This window comes from Sinocyclocheilus rhinocerous, unplaced genomic scaffold, assembly GCF_001515625.1.
Source record: "Sinocyclocheilus rhinocerous isolate Xijiao unplaced genomic scaffold, SAMN03320098_v1.1 scaffold1147, whole genome shotgun sequence".
In the NCBI taxonomy this organism is placed as follows: Eukaryota; Metazoa; Chordata; class Actinopteri; order Cypriniformes; family Cyprinidae; genus Sinocyclocheilus; species Sinocyclocheilus rhinocerous.
This window is the reverse complement of record NW_015660497.1, coordinates 284,428-293,725: the sequence shown is the minus strand read 5'-3', so window position 1 is coordinate 293,725 and position 9,298 is coordinate 284,428. Positions and strand designations below refer to the sequence as shown.

The 9,298-nt window shown below is 37.7% G+C and overlaps 1 long non-coding RNA gene across 1 annotated transcript in view; it reads right to left on the bottom strand.

The window, feature by feature from the left end:
- Positions 1 to 6,165, bottom strand: part of LOC107725043 (uncharacterized) — a 45,080-nt gene extending 38,915 nt beyond the window's left edge. Inside the window, exon 1 of the long non-coding RNA XR_001638079.1 lies at positions 5,388 to 6,165. This is a non-coding gene — a long non-coding RNA (uncharacterized LOC107725043). The remainder of the gene's footprint in view (positions 1 to 5,387) is intronic.
- Positions 6,166 to 9,298: the final 3,133 nt, after the last annotated feature.

Below are 9,298 nucleotides of genomic sequence, written 5' to 3'. Positions count from 1 at the left end.
GATAGCCTTAATGAAAACCCAGTCCAGAGCATTCAGAACCTCAGACTGGGCAGAAGGTTCACCTTCCAGCAGGACAATGATCCTAACTACACAGCAAGAAAGATGTCCTTGAGTGGCCCAGCCACAGCCTGGGCTTGAACCCAATCAAATATTTCTGGAGAAACCTGAAAATGTGTGTCTGCCCCCATCCAACCTGACAGAGCTTGAGAGGTGAAGAGGTGAGCAGAAGAATGGCAGATAATTGCCAAATGCTGATGTGCAAAGCTTGTCACACCATACCCAAAAATACTTGAGGCTATAAAGGTACAAGCAATTTAACATGAGGCTGCAACATAACAAAATGTGAAAAAAAATACTTTCGCAAGGCATTGTATAATGATGACTTCTGCTTCTGAGAACCCCGGAAATCTGGAAAGGGTCCATTGTGATTTTGTCACTTTGCACAGTATTTGACTTTACAAGTAAGGACATGGTTAGGAAAGAATGCTATATTTAGGGTCCTTGAGATCTGATGTATTTCCGTAGGTTTCTGGTCCATTGTTTTTAAGGACTAGGTTGCCAGCTCTACCTCAGGTTCATCTATACTCCTCATTTGCTTTAAACACAGGCATTTTAAATGACTCATGCAAAATCTATACCGCAACCTCAGCTCTTACAGAGTACTTGCCATTCAGCCTTTAACAAAAGTGCACTTCCTGTTCCCTCATCAAAAACCCATCTCTGAATTCATGCACCGACCCCTTCATCAGAGTATGTTCACTATCATGTAATACAGCTTTTGCGCAAGCCTTGGCACTCTTTACACACACTTTCATTCTTACTTTTTCCATTGCCAGCTATCTCCACTTCAGGCAGACCGGCTGTGCTCCATGCCTAGACTAATTAAGTGAGTTTAAAGAACAAATGCATTTTGTGCGAGCCGTCCAGCTTTTAGAATGTCCAAAAGCTTCCAACGATTCCCTAAATACCTTATTAGGTAAAGCACAATATTAATTTAAGTGATTTATGATAACCCTCAATATGCTTTTAAAATTGACTGCGACAGTCTGGGGGTGATAAAACCAAGTCTTTAAGTGAGGTTGATATGCCAGCGCTCAACGTTAAATCTGTTATGTCTTTCTTGGTGAAAGAAGCTACTATGAAGTCATTCTTTTCCTAATGTTAAATTATTTAAACCAGTATTTCCCAACCTGATGAAAAATCTGACTCCTTTCCATTAACCAGTTCATTTGAACAAATTGTTCAGCTAATTTTTTGTGCATTTTCATGTGTCCCACTTTAGTTTACTGCAGTCATGATTCAGCTTCTACAAAGCATAAAACCTTTTAGAACGAAATATAACTTGCAATTACAATAAACAAAAGCAAAAGTCATTTACATCTTTCATCCAAAATGAATTGTTTAACATAATTATTTATACCAATACCAATATGTATATGTGGATTAATTTTAGATAATAATGCCGTTAAACTTCAGTCAAACCCTTGGTTCACTCACTTTCAAGCATTTGTAGGTTCTTGGCTCATTGCGAACTCCATTCAAACCAAGGAAAAAAATAAAATAAAATAAAATACAAACACTCACAGATTCAGTCCATTTAATGAATGAATTTGTGAACCAGTTCAATCAGTTTGTTAACAAGATTTGACTCAAAATAATAACTTATGAATACTGTATATACTAGATATCATTAAGCGTTACACTTTTTATCACATACATTTGTGTGTGTGTGTGTGTGTGTGTGTGTGTGTGTGTGTGTCTATAATTTGTGTGATACTTTGTGCTTTCTTTCCTTAAAAAGGAACTGAAAATATAGAATTCAATATAAGATTGATCTTCATTTAACCCATTATTATTAGTAGTAGTAGTAGCATTTACTAAATCCTACATAGATTCTGCATAGTAGTATTTCTGTTTTATCAATTTAAAAGAAGCAGAACAAAAATGTTTCCAAGTACCCTCTGGAACCCCCTGGGACTTGGTTGGGAATTACTGATTTAAACTGTGGCCTGTTCTGGTAATGAGAAAATGAGAAAATACCATTAATGCAGTTTGCAATGATGAAAGCTATGTGAACAATTGCTTCTAATCTCTGTTTTCATAACATTCATTTCATACTTTCCCCAAATCTCTCCCACGACACCCAGAGCGGAGAATCAAGAAATATTTAAACAACCAATTCAAGACCAATATGATCTGAAGCTATTCAATTCTGAGTGACAGAGGAGCGTAAGGTCGCATATAAAAACCATCCCTAAATGGCAACGAGCTGGAAAACTCGAGATCCTGCAATTCTCGGCAGCAAGCTCGTTTTCAGAGTTTGAGAATTGCAGAGGGGATTTGAAAGGATACATTCAGAAAAGGAACTCCCAAATGACTTAACGTCATTATTATGAGCTACATTTCCAGGAGATGCGGCAGAGGAGCAATCACTGAAAGAGCTCCTAAAAGAGACACAGCGCTGACACAAAATACCTAGCAGGGCTTTAGCACTAAATAAGCCACCATTTACATTGCAGTATATATAAAAAACAATAATCGTCTTGACTGGTTATGAGAAAGTGAGCCTGTCGTCAAAAAGAACAATGTGGCCCAACGCAAAGTCCAATTCTAAGTACTTAAGAGGTTGTTCGCTGCTCTGGGAATCCTCATCTGTGTTTATACTCAGTACATGTTTGATTAGTCATGCAAAGACACTGCGGTACATGAACCATGCTAAATCATAGACACGATATTGACCTCTGGGATATTAAAACTACAAAAATAATGGGCTGTACCTGCCGTTGCTAAGACACAGTGAGTGCTGAATGCATTTGGATGAGTCTGAAACCCCTAAACCTCAACAGTACCCTCAAAAAGGTTGTTCCAGCTCTACAGACTCAACTTTTCCCAAAAGACTGCAAGCATTCTTCTTCAAAACAGAACATAATGAGACATGTACACCATTCAATATGCACACTATTGTGTGAAAGAATCCAAATAGCCACAACCGCTACAATGAATCAAGGCAGCAAATTTATAAGCAAACCAGACTACGACAAATAGCACAAAATAGACTGTGGCTCTTCTGACATTTAAATTGTGACATCTTGAGGAGAAACTGATAAGCCCACCGCATGCATCTAAAATGTTGCTTGTCTGTATCTAAAAGCTTCAGCTCGAAGCTGTTGGGTCTGTGGAGAGCGAGAAGCCTTTCCGCTCCTTACATCTCTGTGATTAGTTAATTAGACCTGTGTGCTTATTGAACTGCACTGGGTCGACTGTAATTTGACAAAAGCTTCCGGTGCTTAACCAGGCCGAAGGAGTCGTGTGTACAGGTGAAATTATTCTTCCTGTGGGGGTGCTATGAACACACAAACAAACACATGTCCTGTGGGGTGAATGACCTCAAAGATTCTCGTTTCCTGCAGGACGGGTTGTAAAGGATGCCTTCCAAGCTCCCGTCAGGTGTGCCAAGGTGTAAATGAAGGGCAAGCAATTGACTTGTAAACAACCGGCGGCATCATGATGGAAATATGCTATCAAAAGAGCTAGAGGGAGGAGAACGAAATGATAACGATGTCATTCACGGCTAAAGAGGGCAAGATTACACATTCATAAGCCTTTCTTCTTCACAGATGGCTCGGTTTTCTTCTGGCCTCAATTTTAGCGCAATCATCAGCACAACCAGTCAATCATCTCAGATCTGACCTTTTGACCTCTGTAGCTGCTGGAAAAAGGTTAGTCAGCCTTCAAATGCCAGGAATTAAATGTGGGTACCGCATTTTTTGGAATATAAAATTTCCTCTGAGATCACAGCAACCACGCTGATGTGCTGAGGCAACGAAAAGGAGTAAAATATAAGTCGATTAGCAGTTGTATGGAATCCTAATTGCTTCTTTGCACCCCTGCCAGCCACATGGGACATTTCATAACACTGGCAAAAGCTGCAAAGCCAAAATCACAGGACCGTGTCTTCACTCGCTAAGTATTTCAAAACTCATATACGATCAATCATCACTCAAATCATTTTTCTGGGAAAAATACTATCCGCAGCGCTGAAGTGATAAAACACATATTAATGGTAGCTGAAAGCTTGTATGCTTTGACTGTCAGAGTTTCAGCACATTACTTCGTAATGGTGCCAAACTGGGCCACGGTCCAGAGCGGAGACTAATAAACTTGCTGCGTCCTTTATAAGGCTAAAAATAAAGGCTCTTTTCTTCTTTACCTTTCAGTGATGTCGTTTTATATTATTTAGAATCTATGATATGCTTGTGATGCATTGCCAAGCTTCTATTATGAGCTAGAATTTACATTCTTTTCAAATGTCTTGCGGCTCAGCTGAGGACTGGCAGGGGATTGTGTCCTGTCCCTGCTTGTATTTACTGTCTACAGAATTCAATAGCACACACTGCTGACTCACATTGGCAATGATCTCCCCCGTCGAAGGATAGTCATTAATTACCTCCACTGTTTCCCTTAAAATCTCAGTGTCAAATGATAGTTTAATGACAAGTGTTATTCTACTATATTTAAACAAGACAAACAAAAAAGAACAAAAGTTAGGACAAGAAAAGCCTTTTTAAATCCAACATCAATTTAAGACTTTTTAAATCCAACATCAATAATAATAATAATGATAATAAACGCAACTAGTGTGGAAAAATTTGAATGGCAAAAATGTGCACTGTAAAAAAATACTTTGTTAAACGTTGTTAAAAGGCATATTTTTTATGACCGTATATGTAAATTACACTGTAAAAATACCAATCTACTTGAGTCCTTAAAATCTATTTGATACTGTACTGCACTCACACCAAACACTAGTGATACAATGGAAAGCCACACAATGTACTTGCATAAAAATAAGCCTCTATAGTAACTGTCACTAGTACCAACAGACTGACAATAGCACAGTGTTACCCACACAAACATAATACCATTAGGTTAATACACACAATAATAAAATAATGCTTCAAATATGTCTAAAGCAACATAAAATGCAACATAAAACACTCTAATGCACATAACAATGAACACAAATAAGGAGAATATTTTTAAATGACATCTTAACAACTGTGATTGTGTGGGTTTGTGGGATTGTGAGGGTTCTGGAAAAGCCTCTTTCTCGAGGGGGGAAAAATATGATTTAAACAACAATTTGCCTTACACGTATGTGTATTGCATTTTTATAAGGTAATTTATATGTTGTAGTTTAAACAGTGTTACACCAAAATTGCACTTGTTGTCCTCTACAATTTTACACCGTATATGAAGGGAATTTACAGTTAACCAATTAAAAGGTTTTCATTGCATTGCAGCATGTTTACATTCGCTTCACTGTTAAAATCACTAACATTTTACCAGTTAAGCTACTGTGCGCTTTCATGGCGTGATAGTCGTACCTCTGGATAGGGGATGCGACTCATTGCTCCAGTGTTATTCTGCAGAAACCTTCAAACAGCACAGCGCTCCTTTGCTCCAGATGCAACTGTCCGGATGCTCCGCTCCGGGGTGACAGACCTCTGTTTGAAAAAACAACAGATATGCACCCAAAGGATGGTCAGGGCAGCGCTTACAACTGGAAATAAACGGGTGAATTCTGCGCGCGTTTGAACCGCTGTCTCATTTTCACCCAGTTCCAGATGAGCTATTATTAATACAGGCGGATATATCCTTATTATTTAGTGATTCAAATGGACGCTTAATCCTCGGTAAATAATCTTCTGTCAGGTTTGAGTTCTTAAGGTCCTCGGAGGCAGGTGTTTATTTAGACGCGATCCCAGTCACGCGCAACACTCAGTCAGTGTTCCCTGTTAGATATGATAAGCGTTTCGACCTGCTCCCCTGCGGTTGGAACTCAACTTTTCTGAGAGTAGCTACTGTCACTATTTGCTCTGTTTCTTCTTCAAAACGATTCGTTCCTTGTAAACACGGCGGATCCTCTTCACGTTGCCTCCTCACACCGAGAGTGACCCTCTGTTTGTGTCCCATCGGTCAACAGTAATGCGTTCACATGAAGCCCTTACATGACAGCGAGGAGGCGTTACTGCGCGCAGATCGACGTTCGGATTTTGCTCGCGTACGGCTACATGTTGCCCTGCGAGCGGAATGTGACGACAATTGTAAGAAGTCTTGCTGACGCGCGAGCGGAGTTCGCCGGTGCAAACTAACCCGTGCCGTTCCCACGCGGGCTGCGCGTCTTCATCCTATCCAACCGGTTCATTCTCTCGCGTGCGCACAGCAGCAGGCTCAACGCCGAACAGCTTTCATAATGAGACGATTCCATTCCAAAGTGAGCATCACTATACCCCGCTCACTCCGAAGGGGGATAGCACTTGAAGTGTGTTCTCTGGAGGGAACAGGGCGCATCACGGTTTTATTTGGAACACCATACACGAATATCTACCGACGTCACTGCTTTATTTTCCATCAGAACGTTGTGCTTAATGGATATAAAACGTTCTGAACAACATCGCGTTACCATCGTCGTTTGAGTCAAATGCAGACCAAATTGTGTAGGCTAATGTCGTGTGGCGCTTAAATAACTTAAAAACAAAGAATCATAAAAATATGTAAGCAATATGATAGATATTTTCCCGCGTAACCCCTAGCCCACATTCAATTTGAAATCATTTAGTTCATGTCTTGGAAAGAATCACGAGGACCCACCAAGAAGGATCACGTGAAAGGGCAAAATGACATTAGAGCGCAAAAACATTTGTTTAAAATGCATATGTTGACTTCGTCTAATCTAATTGTGCTGATCCAGCAAAATAACAATTTGGGTTGCGTGAGACGCAGATTATAAGACCTGAAAAATAACCTAAAAAATAAAATTCCTCCATACCACCCCGAAAATGAATTTAATTCGCACACTGATTAAAATCAAAGCATCACAGAGGCGCTGCTTAGGGGTTACATAATACCTCATTCTCTGCGCTTTGATCGAATGGGGTGTTTTTGTCATGCAAAAAATAAAATTAATGGCAAATCTTTGATATGCTGTTTCATATGCTCTTTTTTTAGTACTTTGGAATGAAGGCTGAATGGACATGATACTTTGTCTCTCATTCATATTAGGTAGGTATATTAGAAACTGTAGAGAGGAGAGTTATTGGATGCATATTTTGTCTCACAGTTATGCGTGCGTCATTCTAAACGGACGCGATGGTGTTGCGTGGCTTCAGTGGATGCTGCTGCCCGCGCTCCTCTTTACACAGAGTCTGTCAGATTCCAAAGCATACTGTCATCTCATCTTTCCAAAGAACTGAAAGTGCTTTAAATCTTTTTCTTAAGTTAAACAACACGCGTGGTACTGTTCGTTTTCATTTCCGACTTCAGCTTCACTCATTCATTCATTCATTCATTATGCATATAGCCAAGACTAAATTCTTGTCACAGGACTTGATCTTACCTTTTCTGAATAAGAAAAACTATAAATCAATGAATACATCCATTTATAGCCTATTCTATCCATTTATAATATTTACAAATGAATCCATTCATTAAAACATTTACAAAATAAATGTATTTTATAACCATTTGCACTTTCAAAGCTAAATCTATTTTTTAACATTTCTAAAACTCCTAATAGTTCGGTTATCAAAGATCTCTCACAATAACATCTACAACTTGCAATTTAAGGTATAGACAAAATCAGCAAATTAATACTAATACCTGTCCTTTTTTAGCCTTTGAGTTCAGTATTGTTTGTGGCACTGACCACTCTTGTCTAAAGGTGATAGCACAGCAAATCCTTCTCATGTATTTCCAGACACTGTCCTCTTTCTAGATTCAAAGGGTCCGGTGTCACAGGAGCACAGGAAGTCCTGGACAGAGGTGTTGAAAAGAACAACTGGCTACATTCAATCATTCTCCATATCACATTAATTTGGTTGTATTCCAGTTGCTTTATAAAGAAAGGAAATGTTTCGAAATGCATGTACCTCCACAAGCTGATCTGAGAACAGTGATATGCCTGATGATTCAACTTGTTTCGCATTATTAAAATTGTTATGAGAGCATTGACAGAAACGTCTAATTTTAATATAAAAAGCTGTATTACAAGATCTCTTTTTTTTTTTTTACTTAAAATTGATAGTTCACCCAAAAATGAAAATTCTGTCATCATTTACTCACCCTTCATTGTTCCAATGCCTTTCTGGATTTTATGGCTTGTCAACTGTTAGATTTATTGAGAACTAGAGAACATTAAATGTTCCTGAAAATGAATATATATTAATTTTATGTAAATTTACACTATTGAATATCAGTATTTACACCTGAATATGTCATTTTGTTACCATAATGGATTGTTACCATCAAAATATCACATTTGTTATCATATTAAAAATAAAATTACAATAAGTAAAACCAGTTATAAAATGGTCAACAATATGCCCAAATCAGGGTTATAGTTATAGTTAAAGCAGCAGTCCGTAACTTTTTTGTGTTCAAAATTTACATAATAAGCGAGTACACCATGAATCCATTTTCCAAACCGTGTTTTTGGCTTGTCCTGAATCACTACGGTACACCTATAATAAGTGTTTATATTCGGACTATTTAGACTGGTTCGGGTAGGTACCGCTGCGGAGTAGCCCAGTACCTGCGTGATTCGCCACAGACATAAACAGACAGAAGTAGCTCCGGCTACAATGTTCTTCCGCAAGACGCACGCAGTTCTGTTTATTAACCGCTAGAGCACCAAAAGTTACGGACTGTCGCTTTAACTAAAACTGAAGCTAAAATTAAATCCACTAAACATTTTCGTTATTTGAAATAAAATAAATGTCAACTGAAATAAAATAAAAACTTTAAAAAACTTTTTAGTTTAGTTAGTTGCCAAGACAACATTTCTCATTTTAATTTAGTTGAACTTGATGCACTAAAATAACTAAAACTAAAACTGAAAAAAAAAACATTCATAATCATAAAAACTACATAGACATAGATTTAAAAAAAACGACTAAAATGACAAAAACACACAAAATTATTAAAACTCTAAATAAAATTCAAATGAAAACAGTAATTATAATAGTACAAACTGATTCAAAATATAAATAAAAACTATAATAGTATCTCAGTCATACTAAAATAACACTGGTCCAAACATTTCACCTTAAAAATCAAGTAAAAATCAGTTTTTGCATTAAGAAAAGGACACCTATTTTTTAAATCCTTTATATATATATAAAAACACACATATATATATATATATATATATATATATCCCTCTATGGAACGGAGTTGCCATATGGCAACAATACATTTCTACGTATTTCCTTAAAAAAAATAATTAAAAAGGTAATTA